The 20,074-nt window shown below is 45.5% G+C and overlaps 1 protein-coding gene across 1 annotated transcript in view; it reads left to right on the forward strand.

Annotated features, from left to right (window-relative positions):
- The first annotated feature begins 9,684 nt into the window (after positions 1 to 9,684).
- The window catches only part of gse1b (Gse1 coiled-coil protein b), a 107,762-nt gene continuing 97,372 nt past the window's right edge, over positions 9,685 to 20,074 (forward strand). Inside the window, exon 1 of the mRNA XM_084541548.1 lies at positions 9,685 to 10,175. The gene's annotated coding sequence lies outside the window, so the exon portion shown is untranslated. The remainder of the gene's footprint in view (positions 10,176 to 20,074) is intronic.

Raw genomic sequence — 20,074 nt, forward strand, 5'->3', positions numbered from 1 at the left:
TGTCTGTTTGCTTCATTGCTCCTGTAGTGGAGCATCACTCCATCCTTATCAGTGAGGATACCGAGGCAGCAGCTCCCTCCTGTCTTCTCTCTCTTTACCTCTCTGCTTGGCTCCTTCTCTGTTGTCTTTTTATCTCTTCCTAAGCTTACCTGTCTGCTCATCCCCCGCCTCTTTTCCTCCCTGCCTCCCTCTTGGTTCCCTTCCTACATTTTCTTTTAATCCTTCCTCTCTCCTTACCACCAACCTGCTCCTCGTCTCACTTCGCATGCCTGCCTCTCTTCTAGTTCCTTATATCACTGCCAATTCTTGCCCTCTTGTCTTTTTCGACTCCTTCTCCTCATCTCTTCTCTCAAATTTCCCCCTCCCGTCTTACCTTCCCTCAGCAGCAGCAGATGAGATTCTGCTTTACCCAGCCTTACTTCCCTGCCTCCCTTCATCTCCTCCTCCGTCCCTCTCTGGCTCTCTCACCGCCTGCATTCATCACTCTTGCCCCTCAGGGCTTTGTTCTGCCTTAATCAGGAGCTTAAGTGTTGCATTCTCACCCAGACAATGCCTGCCATTCAGTCTGGGTCTGTGTAAATAGGTGTGCCCTGTTAGTGTGCCAGCGGGCATGCCATGCCAGCCTCGCTGCGGTAGTGGTGATCAGCCATAGCCCTCAGCTACAGGAGGCACTGCTCCACATGCACACATTCACAAACATACACACAAACTAGCAACAGCAGGAGGTGGAAGAGCAGAAACTTAGTGAAGGCTGCCTTTGAAGTGCTGCCATACAAAAGCATGGACGGCCAAAGCAACACACACACACACAACACAGGCAATATACTTGGCCAAATGAAGTGCAGGGAGAGGGATTCTTTTCATAATCAGCCATTTGCCCCCGTGTCTTTTACTGGTCATTTACTTGTGAGTTGCTCTGCTTCTGACTTGCGGCCTTGACTTATTTGTATTTCTTTGTTGGAAACAGCCCTGTGCTGTGTTTGGTGTTGAAACAGCAGAATAGAGACTAGAGGGTTATGCATGTAGTGGCTGCAGGAGACCAGCAGCCTGATTCTTGGCCACCTGGCATGCTCTTTCTAGGAGGCACTGTAGGCCTCTACCCAGCTGGATGATGCTTGCTCTCAGACTGCTGTCACATCCAGAGAGCCAGCTTCCTTCCAACACCCGACCATCTGTCCACATCTATGATGGCACTCTACCTGCAGACAGGGAGAGTGAGTAGAGAGGAAGGGGTTGACAAACATACTGTATGTCGAAAAGAGAGACGCTTGCGCAGATGCACAAAGAAAAGAAACATTGATATAATGTGCAAGTACATTATATTGTGTGTGTGCACAAACTGAAGCTTGGAAGTGCACATTCACCTAACCTTTGACTGTTTATTTGTTTCAACTTTCAACCTACAAAGAGAAGGATATCCGGAGGGAGAAAGAAGATAAAAGAGAAAGGGGGTGGACAGACATATATACCTGGAGTAGGCAGATGCCAGTGACACACAGGGAGGAAAAAAAAATAGTGAGCCCACACTCGCCCATGCTATCTATCCTCCTCAGATGGCCATTTGGGCTTGTTAATCTATCGCCTGGTAACAGAGACAGCCTATCAACAACAGCCACGCCCCTCTGCACATGCTCATAGAGAGGGGCTCATTTGGATCTTTGAAGGAAAAACGCGCACGCCACACCGGAACGCACACACACGCGCGCGCACGCCCATGCACGCACACACACATACAAAACTACCCACAAATCCTGGCCTGTCATTGCTCTCCATTGTTTGGCTGCGGTTGCTTTCTCCTGGTGTGACTGCCAGCAGATGGCTACCACTGAGCTGTCAGAGTCTGCCTGGGGCCCACACACAGGCACACACACACACAGAGACACACACACAGAGGAACACTCACTCATTCAAAGTGGATCTTATTGCACACAGAGCATATGCCCAGTGCCCACTGAATTGTGCTAGTATTGGCTCTATAACACAACTCTTATGTCTGCTTGCACTTCACTGTATACTGTACATAGTCTTCTGTTCCCACTCATTTTTTTTTTTTTGCAGACACTTACACACACAGGCTCCTAATAGACTGTGGAGCCGCTCAGCTACAGGTGCCCCTCATGACCCACTCTCTGTAATGACTGTGTAATCTCATGAAAGGGCCGCCTTACTGCATTAGCATGTGTAAAGGCCATTGTGTTTGTGTGTGCCTGTGCATAAGTAACTGTTGTGAATCTTGCTTCTGCTGCCATCCTTTGCATCCCCGTACGTATCTGAGAGTGATTGTGTTTCGCAGTGATTCGATGTGTGTAGAGGCAGGTGTCAGGCCTAATGGAGTGTGTCAGCACAGTGTAAAAGCAGCTGCCGCGGCCCGGGGTTGCCGAGGGTCGCGCCGAGGTGAAAGGTCAGGGTTGGGGTGAGGAGTCGGCTGTAGCTACATGACATTCCTCTACTCACTAATCATAGCGCTGATGAATGCCTGCAAAGTGGCAGCTGGTAGACAGGCGATAGTGTGTGTGTGTGTGTGTGTGTGGTGGTGGTGTCAGAGGAAGACACGGGGGGGGGGGGATGGAAAGAGGAGGAAAAGGGATCTATACGTTGCAACTAATCTCACACACACATTCACACAAGGAGGCAGAGCAGGTATTGACTGCACAGGGCTGTGATCCTGAAGGAGCTGTACATCAGAGAAGACAAGCAAAACAACACCGGCTTTTATCAATGTCTGAAACTCCACACGTGCACAAAACCTTTACACACACCCAGCGGTGCATCGTCATTCTCCCTCTCTCCCTCTCGTTTTCTCTCCCTCTAATTCACTAACTCACTCACACACACACACACAGTTTGTTGTGTCTGCAGAAAGCTGGAACTAATGACAGGCTTTGTGTTGTGTGTGCTCACTCAGCTGCCCCCTGGACACACTTTACCCACCCAGCAGAAAACAGCCCTTTGTGTTTCTCTCTCTCTCTCCTTCTATCTACGTAACTCTCTCGCCTTGTTCCCGCTGTCTCCCTACTTTCTTCTGTCTCTGGAGAATAGAATTGTTTTGCTGTGCTCTGCTGTATATATTACCAACTGTATATATATTTCCCGGGGGCCTGACAGCAGATATATGAGTGCAGCAGTAGTTTTGGCTGACACCAGCCATTCACTAGTAAATGTAGCAATACAGACAGCACGTAAAAAAATAACATTTAGATACAAACATGGTTAATATTGACTCTTTGATATGATGTGTTAAATCGTGGTAAATAAAACGGCTACTGTACTCTTGAGCTGGCAGAAATCCGTGGGAGTAAAACACATTTTGTAGAAAGACTGAAAATGTAATGATGCTGTGTCAAGACTGAACCTCGAAAGTGATTTGACGTCATTTTTAGACTACTAATATCAGGTTTTTAAATTGACCAATACCTAATACCAATGACATTCCCATCATTTTCAGCTTTACTTTAAGTTTAGTTTGAAACATTCATTAAGATTAAGATGTAAATATGGTATACCTGCTACTTATATCTGCTTAATGGACTTCTGTTAGCACTGTTTGTGTTTCGATCGAGTAGCAGTGTAGCATGTCCAATCATGCTGCTTTATGTGCGGCGGTATTCAAAAAGATACTGTCATTAGTGCAAGTCCATCCACTGTCCCACTGCTTTCACTGTGCTGCTGCTTCCGTACACCCTTTGATTTGTTAAATTACAATGAGCAGCCTCTCTGTCTCCGTCAGTCTGTTTATCTTACACTTATGCCGCCACCTGATTTGTATCCCTCCAGCTCTCTTTTGCATCATATCAAAATGCCATCGAAGAGAGCTGCATGCAGCACAGATTACTGTTCAGAATGTCACAGAGCTGCCAAGAGGAATGTTTTGTATTGACCCAAATGCCTGTCATCACATCACAACTTTTCTCGCTGCATGAATACATGCTAAACATGTAAAAGATCACAAACGCTGTTAATGTTCACAGTTTGACGACTTACCGAATCTATTAATGCATTCAATCATTTTTCTTCACGATTTTTCTTCTTACGCTTATTTATTCTCTTGCAAGCACTGTGTACTGTATGCATGTGTTGCGTTCATGTACTTATTTGTTGCATTGAATGGCAGACGGTCAAGTGGTCAGCTTGTTTTCTCTCTGCCAGCCGGGACAAGCAGGAAGAAGCCGATCGATAGCACTTACCCTCTTCCTGTTATAGTAACCAACAGATCTGGGAGAAAGCCGCAGCACTGAAGAGTTTCGTCCAGCTGTGTGTCTGCGTCATTGCCTGTACATATGACTACCCCATTCACGCACTTTTTTTTTTGTTTATAAAGCATTATGCCTCAGGCTGAGCAAAATCGATTGCATTTATGTAGTTGGAATGTTAACTCAAGGACACAACAAAATGCCTCGAAGTAGCATTTCACTTGATTTATTGACATCCTTCTAGCTTCTCCTCGTCCCACAGTTTTGAGACCTAACTGCAGGTTTAACCTATCTAAGCTTTATTTCAAGTAACAGTGAAACAGTGTCTTCAATATAAATTCTTAGATAAACCGCATAAAACGAACAGTAAAAGACACAAAATGTGGTCATGCAGATATGTGCAGTAGCACTGTGTAAATCTGAATGCTTCTCTGTTGCTCGTGTTTGTGGTATGGCCTGCCATGACGGATGGAAGGGGGTACCCTGTAGGGATCAATAAAGTGTCACATAGTTATTGAGTCACTTGTAACCCTACATCCTGCTCCCGGGGACAAACAGACCCAGGAAGTGACAAAATGTTCGCTGTGATACTTTAAACATGGTACTTCCTTTCCTTTGAGCTCTGCTCTTTGTCAGGATGCACATGTTTCACTGCCATGACATCACTGGCAATTGAAAGGCAGCATGATAGTGAAGTCTGATTGCCGATGCACTGACCTCCAGTATCCTGTGCTGTTGGCAAGTGTGCTTTAAAATGTGTGTGTGCAATCCAGATAGAGTTGGGCTGAAAGTGCATTGCTGATTCACTCTGAAGCCAATTAGCAATTATAATGTTTGCTGTATTTTTTTGGATTGAAAGTAATTCAGACTTGCTCCAAGGTCTGTTCCAGTGCTACAATTAAAGGATGTCTTTTATCTGATTATACAAGACATATGGTCATTAGAGTTGTAATTTAACATGTTTTACTTTAGCGAAAGCCAGACTAAGTAATATGCCACATGATAAACTGTGATAGTAAACATTAAGTGTCAGCTGTTATTGAAAAGACAACTGCCTAAAGATAGCTAATAGGATAGCTGGTGCATGCCTGTGCAGCTCTTTGTATTACTATGAAGTTATTTTTGTCTGTTGTCATACTGTGTCTACCCAGTTACCAGACTCAGTGTGAGGCTTGTTTCTGCTGGGCTTCCTGTCCTTCTGCCCTTGACTGACCCAAGCCTGACCTGTGTTTGGGCCCTGGGCCACCTCATGGCCATTGTACAGGCTTCAGTTTGTGTATGTATGTGTGTGGGTAACACAGGGTGGTAGGGTGTAATTTGAGCCCCAGGCTAGCGAAGGACTGCTGCACAGTCCATCCAGGCAGAAAAAGCAAGACATGGGAGCCTCGGGTGAGCAGAGAGAGAGGGGGAGAGAGAGGGTGGGACAGCTGAAAGAGTAATAAGTGGGAAAGTTGGTGTGTGAGAGAGAGAGAGAGAGAGAGAGAGAGAGAGAGAGAGAGATGGGCAAAGAGCAGCAAGTCTCTTTTTAACTCAGTCTCTGTGGAAGAGAGATGTCAGTCTGTGTCAGTTCGCTCCACTAACCAGCCTCTAGCAGGAGAAAGAGATCTCTCCCTCTCTCTCTCACACGTCCTTGCTTCCTTTCCCTCTAATTCCCTCCCACACCATCTCTATCTACTTTCTTCTCTCATATCTTTTGGTGATAGCTTTTCTGCCTCAGTTGAGAGCAGCAGCAACACTCCACAGCTCAAGGGAAAACAGCAAGACTAAGTAAAAGACCAAGCAGTGAACCAGTCATCTCTAAAAGGCGGGCAATGTATAGTGCAGGTCCTCTCCTGATCACACTACGGGTGAATGAGGACAGGCTGCTCCAGATGCTGTAGACTAAGGCCCTGAAGGCAGGGCACGCTGCAGGCCCTGCTGCAGCATTTCCCTCAGTGTTGTGAGGAGGGCAGCATACAGCTCTTCAAACACAGAAGGGATCAAATCTTCAAATCCCCTGGAAATGTCAACCACGTTTGAGGAAATGTCAGCAGAGCTGAGAACACACGCAAACACCCATCGACCAGACACAGGCGTGCACACACACACAGGCCCAATACCATGGCAAGAAAGGCAACGTGATATAAGGCAGTAATGTCCTGTGGGTGAAATCAGCCTCATCTCCTTCATTTTCACCAATCTTCAGGGAGAATCTCTGTACGCTGGAGGTATTTACTCCAAATAATATTGAAGTTATAATCCATGGCATTTTCACATGAATAAACATCTGCTTTGCTGTTCGTGAACATGAAATGATGTAACACAATAGTGATTTAACTGATAAGGTTGGCATAGTGAAGCCAGATGGAACTGGAAGCAGGCCACCGAACTGAGGAGAAATATGATGAATTATTGCTTGAAAGTCTTTCAAAAGTCAGCACGTTGTCAACTCAGCTGCTTTCTAAGCAATAGCGATTCCACTTCTAGGCTCAGCCACTTTCTTGGTACCATAAAACAGATTATACGAAACTCTATGTGATAATTGAATTACTTTCATTTCAAAACTAATATGTATATGTAGATGCTTAGTTTCATCAGGTGATCTCATATGCAGCCACTGACATCATCCCGTGTCCCTATTGATCTCTCCTCACTCCTGCTGACTAACTTATCGACATCCTCAAGTGTATTTCCTGTCTAGACTGTCAGCAGTGTTTATGGATGGCTCTGCCCCCTGGTGACACGCCTGCACACACACACATGTGAGCCCACCCCCTTTGCTTATCGATGTATCCTTTTCCTTTTGACCTCATCCTCCTCCTTAATGAATCTGGTAGGTGTTGAACTGCAGACGTTGTGCAGGGCTTAAGTATCGATGGGCACTGCCGTGATGAAAGTGCTTGTCCCCGGAGAGATCTGGCTTTGATTGCAATCTGTGTGTGTGTGTGTGTGTGTGTGTGTGTGTGTGTGTGAGAGAGAGAGAGAGAGAGAGAGAGAGGGAGAAAGTGAATAATTGTCAAAGGGTGCATGTGTTTTTTGAGTGATGTGCATATGTATTGTCCCATCATTCCCTGTGTGTCACTACTAAATGATTCCGTCCAGAGCAGAGGGTGTGTATGTGTGCAAGATGGTGTCAACACTGTTTCAAGAGGTTGACAGGTGATATGTGGGTTGAGGCAGGCAAATGTCTAGAGCGGTTGTGAGTGTCTTGAATGACAAGCCTTCTCTCTGTCTCTCTCTTAGACACTCACACAAGCATGCACGCTTTTCCCTGTGTACGCCTGCAGGCCCTCTGGACAGTTTATCTGCAGCTTCCTATCAAGATCTCCACTCAGCCACTAATGTCTCATGATCCTTTGAGGGCATACAGTACTCAACACTGCTGTGCGAGCTCTGCTGACGAGCCCTCTCCGTGTCCTGCGACATCGTCCATTACCAACTTCCTCCATGCCGATTAGAGGAGATAATGCTGAACTGTGGAATTAACCTCAATTAGTACTACCTCTGTAGATCTTCCTCATTTCACCTTCTGACTCATGCTCTGCATCTTAAATGTCCCCAGTCTATTCCTGGTCTATTCACAGGGTATATATCATTGTGATAAATCCATGCACAGTTCTTAAATTTAAAAAGCCAATAATATAACGTAAGTATCAAAAGAAAAAAATATCTTTGGTCTTTTAGCTTTGGTCACAGGGAACTCACTGGCTATGGTCTGATGAATTAGCCTCGGGGGGCAGTGGCCAGTGCTTCCAGGCCTCCAGGCCTCCGGTGTAGTTAGCGGTGTAGGTTCAGTAAAATTTCTTAAAATACCTTTTTGTTGCACTTTCGGTGCAGTCATTTATGTTTCGCTCAGGAGGGATTACAGTAACCCGTTGCTTTGTCATTGCGAGAAAAACAAATGCTTGTTCACCAAGTACAGGTATCTTACGGTGGTGCCTCAACAACACTTGCTGTATGAATAATATTGACTCAAGTTAGTGAGCTGATAGCATCAGCTAAATACACATCATCAAAACCTGGCATCCCAGCTTGTTCTTTAAGGCCAGAATGAGTGTTACTCCCCCTCCATCTGTCTTAGTGGAACGAGGGAGAAGCAACAATATTTCATTAATTAAAATCCATAGACTCATGTCCCCGACTTGACAGAACAGTAAAGACACTGTTCTTTCTATATGTCTCTTTCCATTTTTTTTTCACTGTGTAATATCCAGTGTTGGGGAATTCATAAACAAGCCTCCGGCAATTTAACCCAATAAACAAAAGAGAGAAAGAGGAAGTAAAAAGGAAAACAGCTTGAAAAAAAGCGAGGGACAAAAAAAGGTTAGGAAACCTGTAGGCATGTTTGTGTTGTATGTTTTCTAGAGCAGAGGTAATCCCCAGGCTCAGACATGACTATTTGCCTGCAAGTTTATTTCCCTCCTGACGTGGAAGGGATGTAACTGGGGAGGGACATTCAACGTGTCTGATGAGGAGAGAAGATAAAAAGGGAAACTCAGTGAAGCAAAGAAGTGAATAAACTTCCTGGTAATATTTGCACGCACAAGCGTAACTGCAGGAGAATACCAGTACCTCGGTGGCACGGTCATTGTTGAGAGTGCGTAGGAGAGGTGGATCGTTAGCTTGAACAAAGGGTGAGTTTATTGTTAAGTGAGGTCTGTTTAAATTGTTTTTAACTGCGCGTGACAGAGACAGCTGTCTGGACTTGAAAAGAGGGCAGGTGGGAGTGTTTGAAACAACCTCCCCATAAAAAAATAAAAAATAAATAAACCCTTCTGACCATTATCTAAATTTACATATAGACCAACAGCCAAAACTCTCGTCGGTTTTTGTGTCATAGTTGTTTCTGTGGTTTTGCCCAGTCTCACTGTGACTGTAGGAGGCAGCATCGATGCACCTTGATGCCCACAAACACCTGCATGCTCGACTGTGTGTGACAAAACAGACACGCCTATGCGCACACAGTCACAAAAAAAACAGAAGCACTAACTACTTCCCCCTGTGCGCCTCATGAGAAGTCATTAGGAATATGTCTGTGTGTTTTATTTTTAGCAGTGTGTTTAGGAGGGGTAGTGGAGTCTCGTCAGTCTTCAGGGCCCTCCTCTGCTCTGTCGCTCTGTGTCTCTGTCTCCAGCTGAGAGCTATGTATATTTCATAAGCCCAGGGTGCCTTTTTGTCTTAAGATGCGCTGCACCTCCCCAGCCTGTCTCTCTGTTACTCGTCAATGGAGGGAGCCATCACAGCCTTTTTTTTTCTTTTTAAAGTCTCCCCCTCCTTCTCTCTCTCTCTGTGTCACTCTCTCTCTCTCTCTCTCTCTCTCTCTCTCTCTCTCCCCTTGGTGACAGCCACCCTCTGCTTCTCCCTCTGCTTTTCATGGTCAGCTTGTCTCTCTCCTAAAGTCCCATCCCTCTTTCCTCTTTCAGCTGTGGAAGGGACCAGAATAAAGCACATCCAAGCAGACTTGGTCTGTCAGGAAAAGTCTTTCTCTCTCTGTCTTTGATTCTGTCTGGTTTGCAGCTCTGTCACTTCACGGAAGGGACACTTCTTCACCCAGAGCCGCATCCCCTGTAGTTGTTGTCTTTTTATAGTGGAAATCTGAGTGTAGTGACAGCAGCTAAACATGGTTGCACCAATGACAAAACAGATCTGCAGTTAATTACTATATTTGCACCATCAGTCAGTAATGTTGATATTGCTGCTTTAGCCCTCATCATGGCTGTTCATTCTGTAACAGTGTAGAATCTGTATCTTGTTGTTCACGGTTAATTAAGGGGGTGTATTTTGAATAGTGCACAGAACTTTCCTTTCTTTCCTGTTTATTAACCATAAACCATTCTTGGTGTTAATTATGTCTTCTTATCTTTCAGGCTAGTGCTGTGATAGAGGGTGCAGCTGCGGCCAGTAAGGAGGCAGACTCCAGTTTGGGGCCCTCACAACCTGCAGGTGACCTCGCGCCGTCTCGCCCAGGGACCTCGGAGGCAGAAAGAGCTGACCACCCTCTTTCCAGTAAGTAGTGCACTCTCAAATGTCAGTCGTTCTCCCCTGTCCTCGCGGTATCTCCCGTGTCTTGCTATGTGGTCACAGGTGTGAGAAACACATCCACTCAATACATAGTGTGGTAAATACTTTGGTTTCGTTTCAGTTATTCAACTAGAATGAGCTATACCCTCAGAATATCTACCTTGTTACTTAGCAGCTTCCTTTTTCCTGTGTGAGGCATCCTCCTGGCCCTGCTATGTGGCAACACAGGAAGTAGCGAGACCCCTGGAGTGAATGAGATGAGGTCTGAGGCAACTCTAACACTCCAACCCCAAAGTGACAAATATTACTTCTTGTTCTTGTTTCAGGCTAGTCCTTTCATGTCGTTTTACACCTCAGCCTCTTGTACCTCTGCTTCACACTACTCCACCTCTATATATACATACATCACTTCTCACCACATTAACTAGGCGTTTTCGAGCTTGCTGGATCACACAGGGCAACCTTGACATGCTACTGAGTGAGATTAGAGGAGATAATGATTTGCCTGGAGTTTGTTTTGCAAATGTCCCAGGGCTCTGACCTCTTCACCCCCCTTTGACTTCATTGTTTAATAGCAACCACTCTTAATCATCGATAATGCAAACCTGCAAACCTAACCTGCCCTCGAAAACACACACACACACACGAAGACTCAAACACTGACACACCTCAGTGTTTGCACACAGATGCACGTGCACACCATACCTGCACATTACACCAATCAGCCATAACATTATGACCTATTGACTCCTAATATTGCGCCTCTAAAACAGTTGTTTTTGTGTGTATGTCTGTGTCAGGCTGCATCCTGCTGGGGATGGCTGCTGCCATCAAGTAGTGTCATTGCTATGGGGTGGGGGTGTCTGGTCTGGTCTAGATGGGTGGTACATGCCAGTTCCAAATGTTTCCCAGCAGAACATTGTACTGTCACAAGATGACCAAAGTTACTTACTTCTCCTTTCAGAGGTTTTAATGTTGTGGCTGATTGATGTATTTATTTATTTTAAAGAGACTTTGTTGTTTATCTGATGGTCCACTTTTCCGTATGCCGACTTTTGATACATTAAATTTTGCAGCAATTCACATCTCATGCTTATCTTATAGTAGTGCTGCCACCTTTTTAAGATAGTTGTGGGGATTAAGATGATTGTATCGATGAAGTGATACTGGATTATTAGGTGTAATGACAGACACAGTGTACGTGTATGTCCCCAGAGAACCTGGGTAGAGCTCAATGCTAGCTGTCTCCTCTTATCAGTGTAACTAAACTGTTGTTTCACTTTTTCAGAAACCTCATTCGGTCTTCTCTTCTTTTCTTTTCTTGAATAAATGTTTACTCCTATAAACATTGCATTTTTTTTTTTCGTTTGTCTCTCTTCTCACTCTTGCTCACCACACTTTCTTGGTCAGGCGTCTTTGGGGTTTTTTTCTCTGAGGCTATTTAGGTTTAGCCATGAGGGCCCCCCTGTCGTACACAGAAACTCATCTCAGGCTTTCTTTCCATTTGAACCCACATGCACATGCAGACACGTACACCAGCACAACCACAAAAGCGCTTGCTTAAACAGTCATGACAAAGAGGGCCACCGCACATCCACACACACATATGTAACACTGAACGATTCTCCCAGTGGTCTGGTGGGGGCTGAGAACGGGGTTTTCATGCGTTATTTAAGTGCTCTCCATCATGCGTGGTGCGCTGCAGCGAACACTGACATGACACGGCCCATTTCCCTCCGCTCAAGCTAGAAAACGTGACACAAGGCATGCTTGCAGTGCTCACACAGAAGATAGTAGAGAGGTACACAATCAGTCATGATCTGAAGACTGCTGGGTTTAAACCATTACATGTTTTAACTTGCAGCAGCACTGGTGAAGGCCTGTTATGCTATCTGCTGGGTCACATCACATCAGAAATGTTTCAGTTCTCAATTAAATTGCAGCCCACCATGAACCTCTATCAGACAGGAAACAGACTAGAGGGAAGGATGCAACATCTGGGCTGGGCACAGTGTGCTTCAGCTTTGTAGACTCGTAAACACGTTCATTGAACGCAACACATCCGTGTTTCTCTCAGACTCAAAATACATCAGTCAATGCCTCATTAGAAATTGTCATCATTAGAAACCAAGGTAAAGAACCTGCTAGACTGACTGCACACACATCTAATGGACGGGGTGACGCAAAGGACTAATATAAAGGCAATACTATATGGTAAGGAAATGTGTGACATACTTTGTCTCAAAATACTTTGTCTTCCACCTATCAGTCTGACATCTTGATTGAACTTTGTCTTTACCTTTCTCCGCTTTTCATACAACAGCCTCTTTTCTTTGTTTCATGTTAAGCAAATACATACCAAAGATATATATACCTTTATCTTCGTGTGTACATGTGTGTCTTGGCTCGTGAATTACAAATGCAGATGATGGTGATTGTCATGAGATAAGCTGTAAGTGTGTTTTGATTGCAACAGCACAGCTGGACTTGGCAGACTTGGCAGCCTTGTGCACTTGGCTCCTGGCCAATTCAATACAATTACAATTACCCACTGTGGGAGCCCAGAGCGCCACTGAAGATGGGGTGTGGGTGCTGTTTGGGGCACAGAGGGGAGGTTTCTGGCAACCCACATTTGCTTGGAAAGAGTGACAATGTCTGAACTGTTGCTTCAGCCGCCGTGGTTAAAGTTTCACATAAAGAGTCCTTAGGGAATGCAGCAGGAGTCGCGCTGCAAGAGTAGATACACTGCACGTACACGTATTTAATGTGGAACAGTCTTTGCAAGAGAGGGTGATTTTAGCTGCCCCTTCTCTTGTCTCTTCTCCAAAGTACAAAGCAGCCGCAGCAGGAAGAAGAGAGCTAAGAGGTTACGACAGTGATGTGCTGAGAGGTGAGGAAGGAACAGGGGGGTGAGCTGAGGATAAGGGGAAACTGAATGCAGAGGCACCAAGGAATGTGTTTAGAGAGAATGATCGGAGGTTGACAGAAAAAGCATGGGGTGGAATGCCACTGCTTGCTCCCCCTTGTCTGCTCCCTCTCTTTTCTTCTTTTCTTTTGTCCTCCTCAGTGGGGAAGGGGGGGGGGGGGGGGGGGTGGTACAATACAACTTCAAATGATGGTGACAAGCTTGCCACCGCTTCTGTGAAGCACAGCAGAGGGAAGAGTGTGTTTTTGTGTGTGTGTGTTTAAAATGCCACTGGAGACCAGGGTATACCAAGTCTCTTGGCAGCGCCACACTTGGCAGAGCGCCACATGTCTGCCCTCTTTTTCCAGCCCAGCAGAGTGGGCATTGAGGTGTGTGCCTGTGTGTATTAAGTGAGAGGAGGCGGTCTCAACAAACAAATATTAATTCACAATGTTCCCTGTGTCTGTTCCATTATATCTTTTCTTCAGGGGCAAGCAAGCTGGATGGTCTGTGTGGCTGTTTTTTCATTCATCTATTTGAGTAATTCAGTAATGTAATGATCACAGGATTTTTGAGAAACAGAGCTCTGTTCTGCTGTGTGGCGCCAGTCCTGGCGGGCATGAGGGAATTAGTCAGGAGACAGTGGGTTTGGCGCTGTGCCACGGTTATTAGCCACTCACAGGGTGGGCACGGGCTTATGCCCCAACTCAATCACTCACTTTGTTTGCATTTGTGTGTTTAATGTGTTTGTTTGTGTGTGTGCGTGCAAGTCTAGCATGTGAGTCAGGATTCTCCTCTGGTCACACTGACCTTATTGTGCAGTCACTCCTGGTTGATTTGTACCCTTTCCAACACATTCCTCTCCCTGAAAGCCCTGTGAAACAGGCTATTAGCCCCCCCACACACCCTCTCTCTCTCTCTCTCTCTCTGTCTATTTCTTTCCCTCTCTCTGTCACTTTCTCTCGTCTTACCTCCGGATGGGTTTGATTTAGTGACTGTGGTTTTCCATCCAGAGCCTGGGAGCCAGAAAGAGTAGACTTTGGGAGAGACCTATAGATTCACAGCCAGCTGAGCACATCATTACTTGGCTATAGCTCATCAGCAGATACATCAGCAAGCTGGAGTGTTAATAGATGTGAGCAGTTGCCATTCAGGAAGTAATAAACCTTTCTTCATTTCATCCCCTTAATTATTTCCATCTTACAGATTGCATGTATCGCGCTGAATGATTACAGCAAAAAGTATTGGAGGGTCTGTTGTTACTCAAGGATGAATATGCAGCTCATATATACCAATCAGCCACGGCATTAAAACCACTGACAGGAGAAGTAAATAACATTGACCATCTTGTGACAACACAATGTTCTGCTGGGAAACTTTTGGACCTGTCATTCATGCAGATGTTACTTAGACATGTACCACCCACCTAGACCAGACCAGGCACCCCCACCCCATAGCAATGACACTCCTTGATGGCAGCAGTCATCCCCAGCAGGATGCAGCCTGACACAGACACACACACACACACACACACACACACACACACACACAAAAATGGTTTAACTCAAAAAACGTGAAAAGCAACACAAGGTGTTTTCACTAGATCCAAAACTGATCAAGTATCTGTGGGATGATCCACAGAGGCCCCTGCCCTCAACCCACAGGACCCAAAGGCCCCATCGATCAGGCATGACATTTATGACCACCTGCCTAATGTTGCGTATGTCTCCCATCATATTTATTCTGCAGCACGATGGTGACTCCAAACCTGTAGTCAGAGTTATAAGGTTTCAATGTTTTATTGTCATTCCAAAGCATGAGGTACATGAAAGGAAACAAAACTAAGTACTGAGGTCCAGTCAGAGCACAGTAGGAATAAAAGGACTGTCATCAGAGACAGATGATCAATGTGTTCTGCAACAAGAGGGAAGTTAAGTTTGGAATTATATAAAGAGACAGAAGCGACTGAGACAGCCTAAATCCACAAGCTCATAATCCTGTCAAGTATCTTTGCACAAGAGGACCTAGAAGAATCTGTGCTGCTTTAAACGCAGAGGTTATCGTTTGTGCTTGTATTATTCATTCTTGCCATTATTTTCAAAAGCCTGCTCTGTTTACGTATTGTGCCAAAATGACAGTATTACATAAGAGGCCACCTGATGTGAGGTTAAGGCTCAGTGTGTTGCAGTGAGGTCGGGTTACAGGCATGTTTCAGCAGTAGCTCTGAAATCAGATGACCACTTAGTGAGAAACCTCCAGACTCTGACCTCTGACCTCACATTCACCAGGAAACAGCTGTTCAAGCAGGATTAAGCCCGACTGCCTGCACACTCTGGGCTGGCAGCAAGCTGTGCTGTGCCTGTGTTGGTATCTGTCTCTTTTTATTTACAGCAGATGGAGAAAAAGCTTACAATTTAATACAAAGTCACAACAAACCACAGCCTCCAAAGAACCAGAATTGAAATCAATCCGTTTCTGGGTATAAGTGTGTGGGGATGTTTTATATAGAAAAACCACAGCGCTGACAGTCCACTAATAACTAATCAATATTGGATTAATTTGAGTACTTTTGTTTTTCTAAGGACTCTTTTCATTTTTTTCTTTCTCCCTTTCCCTTTCTTTATACCTCCCTCAATAAGCCCAACCTACCGTCCTCCCGCTACCTCCATTCTCTCTCCATCCTTTTTTCCTGCTCTTCGATCCATCTATCCTCTGTTCCCTTTCAACTGTTCTCCACTGTCAGGTGACTTGGCTGAGACTAAGTGCTTTTTGCTGTCTCTCTGCAGGTGGGACTGTAATAAAGCTTGTCAGTGGGAGGCATGGGTCACACTGTCACATGCTCTTTGCCTCCCCTCTGTAACTCCCGCCTCCATCTCCCTCCAACCCTCACCATCACTTTCTTCCAAGATCTTCTGCTTTCATTTTTTTCTGCCTTTTCTTCCCCATTTTGCCTTGCTCTTACCCAAAACTGTGCTCCTTGACTTGCCGCTCTCTCCCTCGCTCTGGTTTCCTTGCCAACGGCACTTTCAGGAGCATGGTGAAGAAGAGCAGCAACAAGAGACACCCCTCTCAACATAACAACCACACACACACAGGCACACACAGGCACAGACCCACAAGCAATCCATGTAAATGACTCCAGGTGAGGTTGTATTGTTTGCCCAGCTGCTCCTCCTAACCACCTCTCCTGTTCCATAGTAAACCAGCAGGCTACATGGAAATCAGCTTCCTCTACACAAAACAGTTCTCTGTTCTGTCTTGCTTTTTTATGGTTTTGCATGCAGTGTATGTGCTTGTGTGTCTATGCATGTGTGCGTGCCTGCAGTGCCCTCAAAGGACATTGAAAGGTTAGAGCATGTATATTATTTGCATACAGGTTTTCCTGCCCAGACTAATTTAATGGGAAATTCTTTATCCGGTGTGTGTGTGTGTGTGTGTGTGTGTGTGTGTGTGTGTGTGTGTACACGAGTGCAAGTGCTTTGGGGGGGGGGGGGGGGGGGGGACCTCTAACACACTCATACACAACCTTTCTTGTTCCAGCCACAGGATGGCAATACTGAGCTCCCTTCTTTTACCACCTCCTCCCAGCCACTGTTCATTCACACACACACACACACCCATTCTCACAGACACACACAGCCCTCTTTAGTCTGTGTTAGCCCAGGCTTGTGTAAGGTGACAGAGTGCGGTGAATAATTTAGTCCCGGCCATGTTAATGTCTGACAGTGAACATGGCCTCTCTTCTCTGCTGTTGGCCCATTACTAGTACATTCTGTTTCACTCTCACTCTTTCTTCCACCGTCTCTTGTCCTTTTCCCTTTTTTCTTTCCGTTTGTACTGTAGTATCTAGCTGCCAGTTTTTTTTTTCTGATCATGGTTATGTTTTTTGAAAAATGAAGGAAAACTGCACACTTGTCTTAATTATCTCTAAGAAAAAAAATGGATTCCACCAAATATTTGAGGAATTACAGGAATTTATTGTTGTTATTATCGCACCTCCATTGTCTGGTGATTGAACATCTGTGAACCATTTTTGTCCTCAGTGTTTACCTTGGTACACTTACAATGAAGGTATATGTATTGAATTATATTGACTGATACTGGAAGTTATTTAAAGCTAGCATAAACTTAAATTTTGACTTACTTAATTGTACAGATGATAAAATTTGAGGGTTTCATTTTGACCCATACATAGTTGAACTCTCTGAGTGTTGTTAAATGTTGTGCCATCTCCGGCTAATTTTTATTTAACTCTTTCTTCCTGTTCAATAATATGTGGACCACATTTTCAGTTTTTCACCACATCATCTTACTTCCCACCTTTCTGTCCTCTCCATAAACTGTTTATACACATGAACTGTCTGTGTGCACATGGGTACTGTAGGTAAAGTTGAGCACTATTAATGTTATGATTGCCCCACCGGGCCGCAGTTCTGTGTGTGTGTGACGTGGGTTAAGAAAAATATGACCCTAACACTAATGCAATCACACACACTAAACAAATTATAGCTGCCTCCCTTTCCATTTAATTTCTCTTGCACTCAATACAACCGTGCGGATGTTACATGTGGCGTACGTGGCTTGCAGCTTGTTCAGTCTGTGTGTGTATTCATACGCGTTGCCTCGCTCCATTTTTCTTTCTGATACAATCAGTATGAGTTTGTTTCAGGCAGTAGGAGCCAAGGAGCCTGGCCTGGCAGGCTGCAGCAGCACCGAGGCCTGGCGAGGCTCAGGCTATCTCAAGGGGGATTGGGAGTGACGTGTCCGGGGTGAAACACCCAATAGTTGGGACTCCCCACCAGCCTCTCCGGCTCCAGCCTGGCTGATAAAGTCCAGCTGGGCGTGGAGAGGAGGTGCCGCATCTATCTTGGTCGCCCACTACTTTTTTTTTTTCTTAGCATCTGACTGTCACATCATTCCTGCATTCCTCCTAAACTCTGCTCCTCTCTTTCAATCTAAAATTACGCCCCTTCTCTTTTTCTCTCTCCTGCTACTTTTTCCTCCCTCCAGAGTATATCATACATATACTCCTCCTCCGTCTATCTATCTCTCACTCATACATGCAAACATATCCAGAACCCTTGAAGTGGGGTCATGATTGAGGCGTGCTGTTAATTAGTCGGCAGTGGTTGTTGTAGCAATGCAATGGTAGGGTGTAATTAATTAGGTGGCATGCGCACAGTGGGAGAAAAAAGGAGGGAGAGGAGGGATAGAGTGAGAGAGAAATGCCGGCTATCAGTCCTCCTTTTATCCTCTGAGCTCAGATGAGTTCCCCCTAATGAGAAAAAATGAGATGCTCCCAACCAGGGAAGAAAGCATTTTGTCCTTTACATGTTCTCTCTGCCTCTCCTCTGCTTGTCATTCTGTCTCTGCCTTGTTCTCTTTTCATCTGCCTTTCGCATCCAGGCTATTGCTAGTGGGGTGCCAGAGAGTTGGAGTCACCAACCACAGATCTCCTTCAGTAGCATGAACACAGCCTCTTGGGACGTATCCAGACGAATGCATACGGCGCTGACAGCTATACCACGCTGCAGAGATGATATAGAGAAAAGACAACCGCTTACATTTCTGTGCATTAATATCAGCCTAAGGGCTTTTAGAAATGCAATGTCGTAGTGGCTGATGCCCATGCTAGTAGTGATGGTTTAGTTTACGAGGAAAATGAAGAAGGCAGAGAGAGAAAGAGCTGCTAGATAGAGAGATCTCAAAAGGGCAAAGAAAATGTGGGAGGGAGGCAAGAGGCGCACCAACACTCAGCGCTCTATTGATCCTCTCCTGAGTTCACTGCTATCTCCTTGACCTCATTCATGAAGCACCTCCGTATGTGTGTGTCAACAAATGTGTTTGTACAGTGTGTCAAAGGCCTGACCATAGTTCACTGTACTGTATCTGTTTACAGTACCCGCAGAGAACCTCCACTGGTGTCAACCTGTCCATTTCAACTACGACATGAATATTTAGATGCAGTGCCCTGCCCTCGCACCTCACTCTTTCTGCACAGCATTCAAATGCGCTAGTAGACATGCAAATGGATGCAGCACAGCTCACCAAGTCCAACGTACACATTGACACACACAGTGCTGCCTTCCCAGTGTAGGCTGATATTTTAATGGCTGTCTGGCCTCTCCTGTCTTGTGTGACTGAAACTGTCCTAGGTGACAGGTTTATGGACAGTTTGGCAATGTCAGCGGAGACGGACAGCTATTTACAGCCCAGTGTTAGGCACTTCAAACACTGCCTGTTAGCATAAATCCCTTGGAGAGATCTGCCAGTGGATAATACACATTGTCAGCCATGCTCAAACATAAATTGCCAAATACATACTGCAAGTGATCTCTCAGTCAACTACTCGGTCCTTTTTAACCTTGTTAACACTACCGTCAACGCTCAAAAATACCTCACACGCAAACGTCACACACATGCTGTAGATCACTATCTCAGTTATTTACGGCCCCCTGCCACAGCTCTAACAACCACCACTCGCTTTTCCTCCCTCCCCCCCCCTCTCCCCGCACCCTCCGCTCTGTCTCTCATCCCCCTTCAACTATCATTTAGCTTTACGAGGTGTCCTAAAAGAAGCCCGAGCTGTGCATCCCTCCCTCATCCCCTTTATGTCGGAGATATTGATATCCTCCATAAGTCAGGCGCATCGCTTGGTGTCACTGAGGAGAAATTGATGACCGAGGGGTGTGACAGTGGGGGAGTGGTGCCAGCAGGGAGTTGTATGAGTTTGGCTGTGTATGTCCCGGAGCCTGTGATTGCGGGAGATGAGGCCTCTACAGGTGCGTGCTGCATGCAGGCAGACTTGTTATAAGGGAAAGAGAGGAGGTGGTTTTGGCGAGGCTGCAGGTTTAACAAAGGAGAAGACGACTAATAAAGAAAAGTACTGGGCGAGAGACAGAGATGTGGACAAACAGGGAGGAGGAGGGAGGCAGATCTGTTTCTTTCTTTACGAGCTTTCGTTTTGTCTATGATACTG

Source organism: Chelon labrosus (genome assembly GCF_963514085.1).
Source record: "Chelon labrosus genome assembly, chromosome: 3".
Lineage (NCBI taxonomy): Eukaryota > Metazoa > Chordata > Actinopteri > Mugiliformes > Mugilidae > Chelon > Chelon labrosus.